This window comes from Aphelocoma coerulescens, chromosome 2 (assembly GCF_041296385.1).
Source record: "Aphelocoma coerulescens isolate FSJ_1873_10779 chromosome 2, UR_Acoe_1.0, whole genome shotgun sequence".
NCBI lineage: Eukaryota > Metazoa > Chordata > Aves > Passeriformes > Corvidae > Aphelocoma > Aphelocoma coerulescens.
In genome coordinates, this window is record NC_091015.1 from 165,720,693 (window position 1) to 165,739,251 (window position 18,559).

Here is an 18,559-nt window from a genome sequence, read left to right on the forward strand (position 1 = left end):
AAGTAAAAGGGAAAATTGTAATGCTCCCATAGTAAATAAAAAAGTCCCTCAGAGCCATGGTTTGCTGGATCTAAGTCAGCCAGCTGACTCAAGCTTTGTGAGAGGAACAAGTGAAATGATCAGATTTTATGGCTGCTTTTCAGAATTGTGGAGGACTAAGGAAAAACAACAATAAAAACAACAGCGGCAAACCCTTCTCTTTCTAAAAAAGTTATTGGTGACGCAGGCTGTTCATCCATTCAGACTGTTTTCTCCTACACAGAAAAAGGCCATCTCTCAGCACAGCATCCATCTGATGCTATTCATAAACTGATGGAGATACAATCAAAAACTCCCTATTGCTAGGGCAATAAGGAAAGAGCTGTTTCATGAACAGATTCATTTATACGTTTTCAAGTAGTACAAAAAAAAAAAAAAAAAAAAAAAGCAACTACATTCAGCTCTGAAATTTTCTCTGTGAAAACACAGCAAATTACCCATGAGTTTGTTTCCTTCATTTCTGAACACTCACAATATAAAAGAGCAAATGTGAGCATATGTTGACATCATATGACACTGTCTCTCGTAAAAAGAATTAATTTAGCAATAATAGACATAATAATATAGACACTGCTAAATGCACTACCAGTAAGAGAACATTACCAGAGCAGAAAAAACGACACTAAAACAGGATGTACTTTTTTTTTTCAGCTGTACAAATCAGAGAATCACAGAAACATTGAAATGGGCAGGAAATTCTGGAAATTATTTAGCCCAACAGCCCTTCTCAGAGCAGACAATTAATGTAGCTTGCTCAGGGCCATGGTTTTGTCTGCCTCCAAGGATGGAGATTCCACAGACTGTCTGGCAAACTGTAAGTCCATGGAACCCTGTGTGTTGTTTGACCACGGCTGGATGCCAGGCACCCACCAAATCTGCTCTCTCACTCCCCTCCACAAGTGGACAGGGGAGGGAAAATATAATGAAGGGTTCATGAGTTGAGTTAAGAACCTGGAGACCTCCTCCTGCAAATATTATCATGGGCAAAACAGACAGTTATGAATTGAATTTATTACTAACAAAATCAGAGCAGGATAATAAGTTTCTCAACTGTCTGGACACAATCCTGTGCTTTGTGCTCTGGGAAGACTGTGCTGGAGCAGAGAGGTTGGACCAGATGACCCCACTGTGGTCCCTTCCAGCCTGACCCACTCTGTGATTCCATGTTCATCCCAAAAGATCCAATTGCTGCCACCACACTTTTTAAAGAACTCCGTTTCCCTACTAGGAAATTTAGAAAAGGGTGCAAAACGAATGCATGTCCTCCTACTGAAGTTTGCTATGAGAATATAACTGGCATAACACTTGAACACATAATGCAGTAGAACTGCATCAATTTAAAATGAGGTCTGGGAGTCCCACTGTGAGTGGTAGAATACAGAAAATTGTTGAATGACTGAAGATGTAGGAAAAACAAAAGATTGAAAAAGCTGTGAGAAATCATAATAAAGCAAAAAAACTCCCCCCACCAAAGACTGGGTAATACACCACAAAATGCACTTCATTCCTTCCCTTGTCAAGCATAACGAAGCTTTAATTATGGATGGTATTATTCCTAACTTGTAAATACTGCAGAATATTTTGCAAAACAATGAAGATTAAGTAACTTGAGATTGTACTTGAGCACTATGTTAGTAAATCATTGCTGGGAAATGAGGAGAAATTAGTGGTGATTTTTGTTTTGCGTAGGGAAGTTTTCTGAGCTTTTTGTGAAAGTATTTCAAAGGAGAAAGCTAAAGTTTAGCAAAATGTGAAGAATTGTGATTTAACTTTAATGTGTTGTTCTGCTCTTGTTTAACTGCTTTGCAAAAGATGATGAAGGAAAATACAAACAAAAAAATAATAATACTAAAAAAACCCAGAATGATGATTTTTCTCTCTTGGCTAAATTGTTACTGACATAATTTTTGGTTTCTGTTCTTTGCAATATAAACACAATCATTTCTGCACTTCAATCTGCTTTATTTTGTTGTACTTCTTTTTCAGCACTTTAAGTGAAGGTGGCTTAAAACTCACAAATATGTTTTTGCAGGTACATTCGGTTAGACAGAGTTTATTGCAATATATTGAATTATACATGGCCTTCACCCACCCCAAGCATTTCCACTGGAATAAAACAGATGATACATTGACTTCTTATAGGGCCCTTCCCAGCTGATTTAGCCATGAGGAGTTGGGCTGTCTGTGTCCTGATCCCCAGATATTACATGAGGCAGGGAAGGATGAGAAAGGAAATTCAATGCTGTGCGTGAACGATGCCAGTTCAGCTTTTCCATTTGTATTCAGGTGCTTGGGAAGAACCAGCCATCTGCAGCTGCAGAGTAGAGATCCTTTCCATAATGTTGCAATAACACTTAAAATTACTGTTTAGCAAATATGCATCAGTGAGAGCCAGCACTGAGTTGTGAGGCAGGGAACGCTGCGACTACTGCACTTAAGGAAAAGCAAACAGGGGTGAGTTATAAAGCACAGAGAACAAAAACAATCTGACCTGAAGGAAGAAATCTGTTGAATAATTTAACCTGGCAATGTGAAGTTTCAAAGTCCTTGATATATGTAAGGAAAACAAAGGAAGAAATAGAAGAAAGAAAAATACCCAGAAATAAAGACCTTCCATAATGGAATATACCTTGGAGCTATGCTCCTGCTCCTTCTTGCCAGGTCTGCTCCATCCCCAAGTACCTCTGAACTTGCCAGGCATCAGAGTTTATTAGGAAAATCAGATTGCCTTTGGTTTCCCATGTTTGCACACACTTTGCAGAATTCCCAATGAAATACAGCTCCTCATAAATCTCTGACTCCACAGAACCCAGCAGTGCAGCAGCCACCACCATTCCCAAAATTCTGTCTCCCTGCCAGCTAACTAGGCTGGGGCTCCCTGGGTTTTAATTAACACCAGCCTTTCCTGTCTGGCAACAATTCATTCGGTGTATTCTGCAGCAAGAGGGAGATGGGTTTAAACTGTTCCATATAAATTCTCTTTACTTTCCTTTTTTCCCCCAAAAGGAGAAATCCGTTGTTCAGATTAGTTGACAGGATTTAATATCATTCATTCTGGAACAAAAAGAATTAAACTAGTCAACAATAAAATGAAATGGCAGTAGCTAAAGATGGCCAAAAAAGCAGAGAAGTGATAGAGGAGAAAACCAGAGATGTGAAAGAATTTGAGGCCCCTAAGTTCCAGAGGATTAACCCTCAATAGGGAACATTAGTTTAGGAAGTTCTTAACAGAAAGCACTGGGTTAAAATGGCAGGACTATTTGAGTAATTTAACCTGACTCAGCAAGAGAATAATGTCACTGCATAGTACTGAGATTTTGGGAAAAAAATTAAATTTCTAAACCTGACACAAAAATGGTTGGAAATATGATTTTGCAGATAAACCAGAAATTTCAATTTCCCATTTTTTGCTTTAACAAGATAAAGATTTCAGCATTTTTGAAATTAGTTTGTGAGCAAGTTGGGTTATAAAACCCAGACGTTGTCACCAATGTGAGAACAATAAGTCCCAGCAGCCCATTTCCCCACATAATGAGCATTACTGAAGTTTTTCCAAGACAGCAAAGAAGCAAACCTCTTCTCTCTTCCACTCTCATGCTTTGTGGGGTGAAGATTTACTCACACTGCAAACTTCCAACATAACCCTGCCTTTAATGATTTCCTAAGGACACTGCTGTATTCCAGCCATGGGAATGGTGTTAAATAAACCAGAGAGGGGAGCATTCTCTCCTCAGAAGGACACAGAATAAATCTGTGTAGTCAATAATTCCTCCCTCACATGGAGCCAGATCCCAGCCTCCTCTATCAGTGTCAGCTCAGGTCCTCAAGGGAAGAGTCGCACTCATTTCTAGGAATGTTTGCCTTAGGTTTGTATAAAAATGGGATCAAAAGTCTCAGTGGTCTATCCTATTTAGCATATGTGCTTTTCTATTTACTCACAAACCAACCACTCATTTTTTTCAAGGACTATAAATTAGCATTTAAATTAATTGCTGCCTCAATATTCAGGAGCTGCTGAATTTTTACAAGGGAGGTCACATTCTGACCCATCATCTACTCTGCAACAAACAGCCAGGAGAACTATAAAATAAACCTCAAGGAGATCCTGAAAGATGTCCTATAAGGCCCAGGTGTGTATTTCTGCACAAGGAAGCACTCCAAAACACAATAAAGCAAAACAAAACCCTTGTGCTTGTTATCTTTGGGGGAAAGAATGAAGAAACAAGAAAAAAAACCCAACCAACAGCTCTTTGTAGTGTCTGTCATGTTTTACCAAAGAGATGCTGAGATGTTTCTCGTGTGTTGTCCCATCTGCAACACCCGTGGGGCATCTCCTACCCTGTGGTCCACCATGTATGGGCATGGAAAGACAAATCAGAGCATGGTGTTTGTCTGTCCTCATTCCTTCCTGAGAGACAGGGCAAGGAAAGGAAAGGAAAAGCAAAAAATAATATAAAATGTGAGCAAGCTTCTGATGCAAGATGGGCAGAAACTAAATCTTGCTGCAATAGCCTTTCAACAAATATTTTTCTCTTGTCTATGGGTGGGGAGAAAAAAATGACATTCAATAAATCAATCTGATTCAGCCTAAGCAACAACAGACCAGCAGAAAATTGTTTTGAGGGCAGAAGCTATCCAGAACAGCAATTACAGACTGAGTTAGATCTCCTCTGGGACTCAACAACAGCCAGAGTGTGGAGTTTCTCTCTCTCTCTCTCTTGCCTGTGTGCATTTCCTCTCTCTTTTGCTGTCTTAGAGATCTGTGTCATCTCAGGGAGTGTAGAACTGTGCTGCATAATTAAAGTAGTCATGCTGAGCTTTGGGATGCAAGTCCAGCACCTACCTGGGGACACCAGCTCAAGAAACACAACAGGAAGGGGGTTCCTGTCCACCAAAAGCCAAATGGAGAGGCTGTGGGAGGTGAGATGCCTCGAGCTCATCAGACAGAGCCGAGGCCATTGCAGAGGGCACCTCACCAGGGATAAGCACAGAGATCCTGCACGCTGCCAGCTGCTATTTTATTCATTCTGCCCCTGGCTGCATGCCACATGCCCACCAAAGCTGCTCCATCACTCCCCTCCTCAGTTGGACAGGGGAGAGAAAATATAACAAAAGGCTTGTGGGGTGAGATAAGGACAGGAAGAGATCAGTCATCAGTAACTGTCATGGGCAAAATAGACTTGATTTGAGGACATCATTTTCATTTATTACCAGTCAAAATCAGAGGAGGGTAATGAAAAGTAAAACTAAAAAAAAACTCTTAAAACACTTCTCCCCAGCCTTCCCTTCTTCCTGGACTTAACTTCACCCCCAAGTTCACTCCCTCCTCCACCGCTGTGGCACAGGGGAATAGGGAATGGGGGCTGTGGTCAGTTCATCACACATTTCTTCCTTCTCCCTTAATTCCCAGCTCGATTGTGGGGTCTCTCTCATGGCAGACCATCCCCCACAAACTCCTCTAACCTGGGTCCTTCTCATGGGCTGTAGTTTTTAATGTGGGTCCCCCACAGGGTCACAAATCCTTCCAGCTGTATCATCATGGAATCAGAACCATAAAATCACAGAATGGCTTGGGTTGAAGGAACCTTAAAGATCATCCAATCCCATCCCCTGCCATGGCCAAGGACACCTTCCACTATCCCAGGTTGCTTCAAGCCACATCCAACCTGGCCTTGGACACTTCCAGGGATGGGGCAGCCACAGCTTCTCTGACAACCTGCACCAGGGCCTCCCCATCCTCACAGGGAAGAATATCTTCCTAATATCCAATCTAAACGTGCCTTCTGCTGGTTTAAAGTCATTCTCCCTTGTCAGGCTTCTCTAAGGGAAATATAATAATACAAACATAGGAAAAGGTAGCTTGTCCTTTTTTAAAACCCTTTGAATCTGGAAATAGGAGATGTGTTAATGGAGGAGGTCATCAGTAATTCTGCTTTTTAAGTAGATATCCTCACTTTATATTTGGGAAATATAATAAAGCATCAAAGATCACATAAAGCATTCTTTTTACCGACTTTGATTCTGAGCTTCAAATTAATTAACACCCCAAATTTCATTTAAATTCTTCAGTTTGTAAAGGTGAATTCCTGTATGTACATGCATGTCAGTATTTATACAGGCACATAAACACATGTATTCTCATGTACCACAAACACTCCCACCTGTATAAACAGCCACTGGATATAGAGAGACAACTAATAATTTTAAGATTAACTTGCCCTGAACATATACCAGGTGTTAAATGAACATTTGAGGCTTAGCAGATTGCAGAGATATAAACACAGCCTATTTCTGTCTACAGTAGCAGAAAACATACCTTAAATCTCAGGCTTCATTTTCCTGGCTAAACACTCTGGTGTAAAATAAGCATGAACACTGATATGATCTGATAACAGGCAAGTAAGCAAAAAATAAAATAAAAGAAAAATGTGTTTGCCTTGCTTAGTTTTAACCAAAAAAAAAAAAAAAAAAAAAAAAAAAAAAGCTGTGTTGATTCCATTTTGTCTTCAAGTTAATCTGTGATAGTTTTGATATCAGGGAGAGCAGGAGTGATGTGAGCAGGAATGGGTCACATCAGAAAACTGAGGTACAACGGTTGTGTCAGAATCATAAAGTCACAGAATGGTTTGGGTTTGAAGGGACCTTAAAGATCATCCAATCCCACCCCCTGCCATGGGCAGGGACACCTTCTGTCACTGTTGTCCCCAGGGACGGCGAGAAATGATACAAGTCCAGGATAGGGTTCAAAGGCCAGAAATGGCTATATTTAATTATATAATTCAGCTTTTATAGCTTTATTTGAAAGGGTGGCGTAAAATCATTGGATCCACCTCCCAGAGGGATTGGCTGAAAGGGGTAACACTCCCAGTGAACCAAAACATTCCACTATGTTCTTAACAACAGCCCTGCAGATGTGAGATAGTTTACAGAACTGTCTTCCACTGTTTCTCAGCTAAAGCATGAGAAAGGAAAACTTCACAAAATGCTTCAGCAGCTGGAAAATTCCTCTGCTCCTTCTTTTTAACATCCACAACCTTCCACTATCCCAGGTTGCTCCAAGCCCCATCCAACCTGGCCTTGGACACTTCCAGGGATGGGGCAGCCACAGCTTCTCTGGACAACCTGTGCCAGGGCCTTACCACCCTCACAGGGAAGAATTTCTTCCTAATATCTGCTACAAACATGCCCTCTGTCAGTTTAAAGCCTTTCCCCCTTGTCCCATCACTGCATGCCCATGCAAAAAATCCCTCTCGAGCTTTCTTGTAGCCTCCTTCAGGTAGGTCACCACCAGGTGACTCCAGAACCTTTTCTTCTCCAGGCTTAACTATCCCAGCTCTCTCAGTCTTTCCTCATATGGGACATTTTCCATCCCTCTAATCATCTTTGTGATCCTCCTTTGGATCTGTTCCAACAGGTTGATCTCCCTCCTGTGCTGAGGACTCCAGGGCTGGAATCAGTGCTCCAGATCGGGTTTCACAAGGGTGAATAAGAAGGACAGAGGGGTGTGGATAACAAAGGAATTATGCTACAAATTCAAGGTGCAGGGCAAATGGAGAAAGTTTCAAAAATCATCCATGATGGAGAAGAGCACGTGAATTTACACGTTTTGCAGTGCCCTGCCCTTCCTTCAGCCCCACCACTCTCCTCTTCCACCAGACACTCATAAAGTCCACGAAGAGTGAAAGAGGAAGGGAGATCCACAAACTGAGGAAATGAAGAGGGAAGTGATTTCGTTACTCTCCAGAGTGACCGCCAGCTCTGCTCTCCAAATGGGAATGTGCTGCAATTTTATTTCTCTCTACTGAATGTCTGATGTTCCTGTACCTTGTTAGCACAGCTGGAACAAGACTCTGGGATGTTACAATGCGTATTTGGAATCAAAAACCCTGAGCAGCCACATCCATGGCAGTGGAGTTGGACCAGGGTGATCTTTAAGGTCCCAACCCACAGCAGTCTATGATCCTATGATTTATTTTCTCAAGGTTGCAAAAGAAAGTTTCTGCACCCATACTACAAATCCAAACTTTTGCTCTCCTACAGCCAAGTTTCTATCTGCTTTACCAAGATTAATATCCTTGCTTTTCCAACAAACCCTTGGGCTGGATATGAAAGAGACTCACAGATCAGAAATATTGCTTCTGTTTTCTGATATGCTAGGAAGGTTTTTATGGGATTTTCTGCCTTCTCACCTGTTCCAGCTCCCTGGAGTTGAATTAAGGAGTCCATTCTGAGTTAATTCATGTATGTATATAGGCTAATCAAATGGCACAAAAGTAATTGCATGAAAGACCCCAGGTGAGCAGAGATAATGAAGTGCCTGACATTGTGGCCCTTGTAGACCAGGAATAAAAATACTCAGTGAAGATGAAGGTTCTCCCAATAGAGGATATCCATTTGTATTTCAAATATATGTTGTAGCTTAGGGTTTGTGAAATTTGCTGGCCTGACACTCCAAAAGCAAAAAATTAAATATAATACAAAAGATAAACATAAAAGCCATGCAAACCAGAGCAGAATTGTCCACCCATAGTAATCCAGAACCTTGCCCAAGAAAAGGCTTTTATGAGCAACAGATCCTTTCTTTTCTGCAAGAGCTGAGCAATAACCACAGTGATTTGATGCAATTGTCACCGAGTGCTTCATGTGGTAGGTACCTGTCCAACAGGAACTATTTGTCTGCATTGCACATTTATTTTGCTCTCCAACAGCTCCAAGGAGCCATTGGTCTCTACAGCAGCAAACTGCAAAAAGTGAGATATACGAGTTCTTAAAGCAACCTATGAAAAAAAAGTTATTATTTTTTTATATGCAATAAGAATGCTTGTTGGGGACACTTAGTCTTTTTAAAATAAAATAAAATGCATTTAATATTTACAGCTACACTTTTTTGCATCTGCTCAGAAGGTCTCCTGAGTACCAAGTCACCAAAGATATGGAAATCCATAAGCAACTCCAAACTCAGTTTGTTCCACCCTGATGTTTCCTTTAGCATCTCCTGCTTCCTGCCCCAGGCTGCAATGTATGAACTAATAGCAGTAGTGAGGGAAGTAGTTGTAATCTATCACCCTGACTGATACCAGCCCCAGGAAAGGCAGTTTATTGCAGGTGGTATGTTATCTTCAAAAACAGAAACCGTGCAAAGATTATGACAAAAACTTCAACACTTTCTACACTTTGTTTGCAGCACTATTAATTCTCCACTCTGGATTTATTTCCATGAGGGTCATGCAGCCAGAAAAAAATACAAAGGAGGAATTCATTTTCTTTTTAGGAGTGTTCTGGGAAGCCAAGCAATTAGAGCAATTTTAAGCTGTCATGCATTATCAATTGCTGCTCAATTATTTTACTTAAATAAAATACTGATTGCAGCGTCTGATCTGCAGCTATCAACAGAGTGATTCATTTAGGTGCACTATTTATTCTTGACAAATTAAAAAAGAACATCTAACTTTAACTGAAAGGAGAAAGACAAAGGGACAAGGGAAATACACAGCATTTTTTTACAATTCACTGCTATGCTGCCAATTCTCTGTTTAGAAATGGCTGAGACTGCTGTACCCTGTACAGACTTTGGAGACAACTCAGTCCTTATTACAAATGGAGTTCATGGGTTTGGTGCAAGAGAAGAAGGAAGTCACAATCTCTTACAGAGGTCACTGAAGGTTGGAATCATAAAATCATAGAAGGGTTTGGGCTGGAAGGGACCTTGAAGATCATCTCGTTCCAACCTCCTGCCATGGACAGGGCACCTTCCACTAGACCAGGCTAGTCAAAGCCCAGTCCAGCCTAACCTTGAGCACCTCCATGGATGGAGCCTTCACAACTTCTCTGGACAACCTCTTCCAGTGCCTCTCCACTCTTGTAGGAAGGAATTTCCTCCTAATATGTAAACTAAACCTACCCTCCTTCAGCTCAAGGCCACTTCCCCTTGTCCTGTCACTCCATCCCTTGTCCAAAGTCCCTCTCCAGCTCTCTTGGAGACCCTTTAGGCACTGGAAGGGGCTGTAAGCTCTCCCTGGAACCTTCTCTTCCACAGGCTGAACACCCCCAGCTCTCCCAGCCTGTCTCCATGGCAGAGGTGCTTCAGCCCTTTGATCAGCTTAGTGGCCTCCTCTGGACTTGTTTGAAGAGGTCAACATCTCTGTTGTGTTGGGGGTCCCATAGCTCCAGGTGGGGTCTCTCAAGAGGAGAGATCTTGTACTCTTTCTTCAGGAGACTGAAGAGGCACAGCCAAAAAAAGTGGTATGGCTGTCCAGGCCACCAAGGGCTCCACAGAGCACCAGCTCCATGAGTAACTCCATATCCAAGGTCTGCCCAAAGTTCACCTTCTCCTCAATGGTGCAGACTGGGCAAAAAGAAGATACATGTTCCATACAATTAAAAAACCCTCTCTGCTTTACATTCCTGTGTGCATTCCAAAGCCAAATGCTACGGTCTTTGTAGGCTCTTCCAGATTTTGGCTCTGTGGACTGCAGGCAATGCTGTTGACAATTTTCTTATGTATTTTCAGTCAACAGTGCAGGTTACCTAAAAGGCACAAATGCTGAGTAAAGGTGTCTGAGGAAAAATTAATTACAACTGTAGCTAAAAGGCTCAGAAAAGAAAGGTTGATGGGTATCGCCTCCTGCAAGCTGACTCTTCCAAACAGCCTCACATGGTTTTATTCCCCATTCTATACACAGGAGACTGTCCATTTTAAAAATATCCATTATATCCAAAATTATTCATCTCATTGTTCAAGGATTTTTTTCTTAATATTTAATTTATTTCTCTCTGTCCTTAGTTACTACTTGGTAATTTGTTACTACCTTCAACCTTAATATTTTAAATTATTCTACCCTTTTTTCAATGCTATTACACATCAAGTATTTCTACACAGTCATCATGGCTCAACTAATCACTGCTGCACTTTCTGAGCCTGCAATTGGTAAATTCCTGTAATCTCTCTTCATAAATTATACTTAATACTTCTTCCTCATTTATTTCCTTCTGGATCACCTCCAAAATTCTAATAGAAAAAGGAGGCCAAAATGCTCTCATTTCTCACACAGCTTCTTATCATATAAAAGGTGCCAACATTTAAGGCAGACACTAAAGGCTTTGTGACAGTTCACTTTATTTTCCAACTGTCTGTGCTCAGTATCCAGTTGAAAATTTCCAATTTCTGGTTAAAACTATCCAACAGGTCCAGTGGCACAGCTTCTTTAGTTGGCTCACTCACCAGCTGTGTCAGGAATTTATCTTCTACACACTTCAGGAACATCCTGGGCTGTTTCCTCTTTGCTGTGTTGTATTTCCAGCAGACATCTGGTTAAATTGAATTCACCCATGGGAACAAAGGCCCAGCAATCATGAGGCTTCTTCCAGATACTTCTAGAACAGTTTATCCATGTCTTCATCCTGGCTGGGTGCACTGTAACAAACTCACACCAAGATATCTGCCTTGCTGGCCTTCCCCAAGATTCTGACCCATAAACACTCAGCCCTCTTGACACAGGGGTTACCCCACTACCTCTCCTCCCTTGTCTCTCCCTTCTGAAGAGTTTACAGCCATCCATTGCAGCACTTTGGTTGTGTGAGTCATCCCATGCTGTTTCCAATCACAGTTTTCCAGTGGCACAATGGCTTCCAGCTCCTCCTGTTTGTTGCTCATGCTGTGGGCATTGGAGCTGTCATGTTTGCAGAAACAGCACAATAACAGCTGGTGTCTTCCACCCCAAACCCAGAAATCTCATGTTCATTCTCACATCAAAATTGTGAATTGCAATTCCATCCAGTAATTAAAATTACAGGTCTGAACAACAAGCAGCTTGCTCTCTGATCAAAGGAGGTATCATTCAAACAATGATTCATTTCATTTCCACAGTTTTGCTTATGTGTCATTGGCAGATGGGGAAGATGCTCTCACAGAACAAAGTCTGGGTCATTTTGATCTCAAGAGGAAGGAGGCATTATTTATAGTGTAGAGTTGTAGGGGGAAATTATATGTTGATGTCTTCTACATTTACTGCTCAGCAATTTACCCTGGCTCCCTTCAGAATCAATGGGGAGCCGACACTGGGATTGTGGAGCTCAGATTAAGGGTTAGGTATTTTCAAACTGTCTAGGACTCATAAATTCTAAGGTGAAATTTTTAGAGAAATATGGAGACAACCTTAGAGCTGTAAGCTGAAAATTCATAGGGAATCAACTGAATTTCCAGAAGAGAGAAACAAGAAAAAAGAGTGTCTGAACAGTGCAAAATCCAAAAGTCTGGGAATTAGAGGCCAGACAGCTTAATGCCAGCCCTGTGCAGCCCCAGTTGTACAGATGACGGGGGAAATAATCCAATGTATGATTTGCTGATGCACAAAACACAGCAGGAGAATGAGCAGCAAGAAGAGTGCATTTGTCAAAAATTACCTGGTACCTTTCTAGGACAGGCAACACCAGAGGAGGGGGAAAAGCAGCACATGACAAATACTCAAGTAGAGCAAACAAAGTCTAGATGAAAATATTGTAAAAATTGGCTCAGAAATCATAGTTTAAAGCTATTTTTCCATCAGTAAATTCTCTTTGGTAATGGACTGCAAGGATGCACGGAAAGGACTTCAATATCACAAGTTCAACAAAAACAAATACAAGGCTCTGCTCCTGGACAGGGACAACCTCCAGAATCCGAACAGACTGGGTGATGGAATGGGAACAGTCGTGCAGAGAAGGAGGTGGGAATAGTTCGTAGATGAAAAATTGGACATGAGCTGGCCATGTACACTTGGAGCCAAGAAAGTCACCCATGTCCTGGGCTGCTGCATCAAAAACAGAGTGGGCAGCAGGTGAGGGAGGGGATTTTTTGATACCCTGAGTTCTTGTGGTTTTCCTGGATCCAGGACTGACCAATATTTTTCAGGAATGGTTTAGGTGATGGCATAGAAAGGACAGTTCATAAATAAGAAGGTGCAGTGAAGCTCAGAAATATTTTGGGACTGTCAGAAGATATTATTAGATTTCAAAGAGATCTTGTTAAAATGGGGAAACACTGTAAGGAAAAAGGGTGAAGCCAAATAGTGAAAACACGAAGTTCTACAGATAGACATAAGGAATAGGAGGCAATTTCCCAGGCAGAAGTTCTCAAAAAGGAAGTAAATAAACAAGCAAAGGTGCTGAGGGGTGCTGGGGACAAAGCTAGCACTTGTGAGATAAAATATTGTGTCCAATTTTGAGTAATAAATCTGAGGGGGACCACCTGGACACAGCTCAGCAAAGCCATGGGAATGATCAAAGGTGTTAGAAACACAGCCTGATATGAAAACCAGGAATTAGTGTGGTTTTCAATGTAGACAAAGCAGGGTGGGTGGGGTTGGAGGAGTGGGGGGGACACAACAGATGTGATAATGCTTTTCTGAAAAGAGGAACAGTTGCAAATAGAAAGGGAATAGCCTGTTCTCCATATTCCCCATCCAGATGACAGAAATTCATGGACTGAAACTGCAACAGGAGACATCTATATAAGAAGTTAATGATTTGGGTTGTTGATCCTGTCTTAGAGCTGAGAAAAGGATTTGATGATGTTTAAAGATTGCTCTTAATTCCACTTGTCTAATATTCAATGCAATCAATACAAATCCTGGAAATCAGAGAGAGAGAGGGGCTATTTCAGACTGCAGCCACAAACTTCCCACCAGCTCCAGTCACTAAACTAATTAAATCATGCACCTCTCCCTCAGCCTTTCCGAGTTAAGACAAATTCAGCAAATCTCTGCTCTGTTAAACATCATCGTCCACAAAAACAAAAGGTGACGCTCAATAAGCTTTAACCAACTTATCAATAGCCACAAAGACACTTTCTGTCATTAAATAGCAGCAGATAACAATCAGACAGCAGTGTCTCCCCTTCAGCAAGGAACAATGGCATCTGCAGCAGGGAATTTTGACAACAGTGTGCCATCTATCAGCTGTGTGTGACAACAAACCACGGCCAACCCCTGTCCCAAGGGCTGCATTTAGAAACCATCAAGCACATCTACAGTGACAGAGCAGATACTCCTGCACTTATAAACCCACCAGTCACTTAGCAGAGAAGTGAGTTATCCTGCTTTCCTTCCCACCTGCATTGCCCCCTCCCCAAGGAAATGCTAATTTGGAAGAATGTGGATTCAGTTCTCCAATTTATGACAAAGTTTTAAGCATTTATATTCAATCATGCTCAGTTTGTGCTCCCTGAGTTCAGATTAGCTTTCAGTGGACTATTTTAATTTTGTTTTAATTTGCAAATGAGGCAGGTGAGAGTCTAGACTCAAATGGGGGATGGCTCAGCTCATTCCCTGCCACACACACTGGTGTCTCTGGCTCAAAGGATGAAGCACTGGGAAAACTGGATGAAACTAGGGATGTGGAGAGAGAACTGGAGGAACTGGGGAGCTGCTTTCTGACTAAATGTACCTTGAAAAGGCTGCTGTTTACTGTTAACACTGCAGATAATTAATTGCTTTTTCCATTCAAGGAATTTCAGATTGGCAAAATAAATTATTTTCCAGCACAGAGGACTTTAGGCACTACACCTATCATACCTCATGTTATGATATGTCATAGAGTATGATACAGAATCATAGAATCATTAAGACTGGAAAAGACTTCCAAGACCATCAAGTCCAATCTTTGACCAAATACCACCATGTCCCCTAAAACTTATCATTAAATGCCATGTCTACTCATTTTTTAAACACTTTCAGGGATGATGACTCCATCACTTCCCTGGCTAGCTTGTTCCAATGTCTGATCACTCTTTCATTGACAAAATTTTTCCTAATATCCAACCTAAACCTCCCCTGGTGCAACTTGAGGCCACATGTATATTTGAACTTTTATTAATACTAAGTAATATCAAAATACTTTTATCAGGCTTTAATGAACAACACTGAAAGGTCACTGAATTAGTTCAAATACTTCTATAACCAAGAGGAAACACCCTTTTTTTAGGTTTTTGGCTCGTGACAATAAGTTCTCACTGTTTGATGACTCTTTGGGATAAATTGATGTGTTTTCCTCTCTGTCCAAACACAACTGCAGCATTTCTTTAGTTGATAATATGAGGAGGCAATTTAGAACAGAAACTGAATAAAGTTTTAGTTTCCATAACCAAACCCAAAAAAGATAGAATAATAGAATAATAGAATATCCTGAGTTGGAAGGGACCCATCAGGATCATTGAGTCCAGCTCCTGGCCCTGCACAGGACAGCCTCAAGAGTCACACCATGTGCCTGAGAGCATTGTCCAGAAGCTCCTTGATCTTTTAAATTTGGGCCACCTTCATGAGCAGCTACTGTCCAGCCAGCCTCAGCTCAGCAGAAAGCTGAACTAACATCCCTTTGCATATTTTGCCCGTGAAAGACCCCAAGCCATGCCCACAGAGTGGCTCCTGCCTTTGCAAAGTGTGAAATATCAGGAACCAGCCCCCTCTTCCTCAGCATCATCACACACTGCTGCATTTTGATTTACTGGGCTCTCAAAATGGTTCATTACAGGAGAGTGTTTCTGCCCTGATTCCCACCCTTACATGTGCACTGAATCCTCACCTCTGTCTGAAGCCTCTCTGAGTTTAGGTTTGTATCTTTTCATTGTGTTCTCTTTTTTTTTTTTTTTTAACCAGAAAATAGATTGCCATAAATTTTGCCCTTTCAAGTGTTTAGTGACAGAGTGGAGTTGCCCTCAGTCACATCTGTTTATCCTGGTAAGCACATTTATAAAGTGATTGCCTATCCTCGTTATTCTGTCAATGGCATTTCACACTGCAGCTACTTTAATGCAGCATTTTATCACTTGTCCTGAGGGCTGCTGACAGCTGCCAATTTCAAGGCTTCATTCCAATCTTAATTTTCTTCTTTTCCTTTTCTTTGCCCTCATTCCCTTTCCCTATTGCCTCCTTTATTTTCAGAAGAAAGGGGAGTTAGATGAGTGCAACAAATGATGAGGATTTCCTCTCCCCTTTACCACAGAGACATTATAATCCCATAATAATCCCATAACGTGAAGTGTGTTAGTGAGGAAGAGTTAAAATTCGGGAGAGTGAAGTTGCATTTCAGTTAACTATTGGACTTTTCTTCTTTTTTTCTGACAAATTCTTCATTAATGCTCCTGGGTTAAAATTTCCCTGCTCCCTTGCTATGCAGAAATTGGATTGTTCATCTCCCAGGGAAGTGAAACATAGATTTAGAAGAAACATAAAGATTTTAGTTATAGGCTAGCTGTGTTGAAATTAGTTAGAATAGGAAGGAATTTGGGCCCAGCTAGAGTTAATTAAAATAGTTAAGAGAGCTGGACCTGAAATGGGTTTTAAGATGTTAGTAACTGATTACCAAATAACTGATGATCTGTTATTTGTATGTTTGCTTAACTCTGCTTAGAACGAGGAATAGAAACATTGATAAGTTGGTGTAGGGAACAAGGACAATTTCCAATTTCCTCCCTTGGTGGGAACCCGTTCAAAAGTCACGCAAGAGGAAACTTAGAGGTCACTAAAGTAATTAGGATTGTTGAAGTTCAGAGAGGCGAAAAGGGCAAAATGAGGAAGATGAGTTACTTCATCTTTTTAAGACCCAATTCAAGACCACCGACTCCATTCAGAACACACACTGTGCATGCTTAATGACATTTAAGCTCATTTCCATATGAAGCGGAGAATGGGAGGTGTTAATGTTATGAATATGCATTTGTATTTTGGATATTCATAATATTTGGAAATAAAAGGTATCATGATTGCTTTATTGGGGCCCTGCATCTTAGGGAGCTATCCCACGCAGTGCCTGGTGCCAAATAAAACATACACTTTCTAACTCTGAACTGTTAGAGAGTTTTTGTCCGTCTCAGTTGGATATCGATATTAGATCGATATTCATATTTTGGTAAATCAGAAGGTACTTTATGTTCTTGCTTGCTGTGATCCTCCTGCCATCCAGAATTACCTAAATCAAACCAGAATAGGCTACAATCCAGATCAAAGCACAGGAGGACAGAAATTTTACCTAAGGAATGCTTTTTAGAGCACTTTGGGACAGTTTCCTTCTTGCCACAACACTTGTATTTCATAAAACCATAGAATCATTTAGGATGGAAAAGATCTTTAAGACCACTGAGGCCAACCATTAACCCAGCACTGCCAAGTCCACCACTAAAACATGTCCCCAAATACCACATCAACACACTTTTTAATACCTCCAGGAATGGTGACTCAACCACTTCTCTATTCCAGTGCTTGACAACCCCTCTGTGAAGGACTTTTCCCCTAATATCTGTTCTAAACCTCCCCTTGCATAGCTTGAGGCCATTTCTTTTTGTTCATTTGTTCCTTTGGAGAAGAGACCGATCCCCACATTCGTCTATCCATGACCATCCAAGGAAATTTTTCATTGTCTCAGGCTGAGTTTGCTCATGCCCTAATGGTAATTCCTAGTTTGCTCAGTGTTCCAGCAAGGAGCCTTTTACATAGGAAGAAAGCATGACAGGAGCCTGTTCCAGTACTGGAACCATCAAGCTGGCTGTTTGTTTGTTGATATTCCTGATATCCAACCTAAACCTCCCTGGATACAACTTGAGGCCATTCCCTCAAGTCCTGTGACTAATCACCAGAGAGAGGAGATCAGTGCCTGCCCCTCCTCTTTCCCTCACAAAGTTGCAGACTGCAATGAAGTCTCCCCTCGGTTTCCTCCAGGGTGAACAGACCAAGTTGCCTCAGCCTCTTCTTGTATGGCTTCCCCTCTGGAACAAAAATAATGTTTTGCCAGCACCAGAAATGTTGGCGTGGTTCAAGATACTCTCACTGGTTTGCAAGGCCATATCAAAGTGGGCCTTGCATCCTTCTCCAAGACCAAAAAAGAATTTCATCTTGACATGAGCCAACCATTCTCTTACTCACATTTTCACTTAGTTTTCTGAAATAGTAAAAACAGTTTTCTTCTTCTGATCTGCAATTAACATGAAATTCAATTACTGGGATTTTCTTCCAATAGAATCGATTTTTTTCCCCATTTTGTTGCTGGAATGTACAGTAACGTTGGTGAAAAAGGGCAACATGCCAGAATATTACTCAGATAACCCTGACATGCTTAAATGGAAGACTTTTCATTTGTTCAATTAAAAGTTGTCCTGGGTTGCAGTGTATTCTATTACCATCCTCATGAGCTGTGGAAATCAGGTGGGGCAGTGTTTCCTTGCCTCCTCCCCCCAGACTATCTTGCTGTTAATGGCCCATCATTGTCCTGCTGCATGACTCAGAGATAACTCCCTCCGGAGTATCTTCTGTTAATGAGCCTAATCAACACTTGGCCTCATGACTCATTACCCCATTGTGAGATGCTCCACCCAGAGGGAGGAACCAACCATCCCATCGTGGATATAATCTGAGATGCTGAACATCAGAGACAACCCTTCTCCACTGGATTTCCAGAGGACAGGAGCTACACAGCCACCGCTGGACCTGAGGAAGAGCAGACCCCTTCTACTACAGGATCACCGCTTCAGAGGACTGCAGCCACCATTCTACCA

At 41.4% G+C, this 18,559-nt stretch overlaps 1 protein-coding gene across 11 annotated transcripts in view; it reads right to left on the reverse strand.

Moving 5' to 3' along the window:
* The window catches only part of TSNARE1 (t-SNARE domain containing 1), a 464,136-nt gene that overhangs the window by 182,316 nt on the left and 263,261 nt on the right, over window positions 1–18,559 (reverse strand). The window lies entirely within an intron of this gene.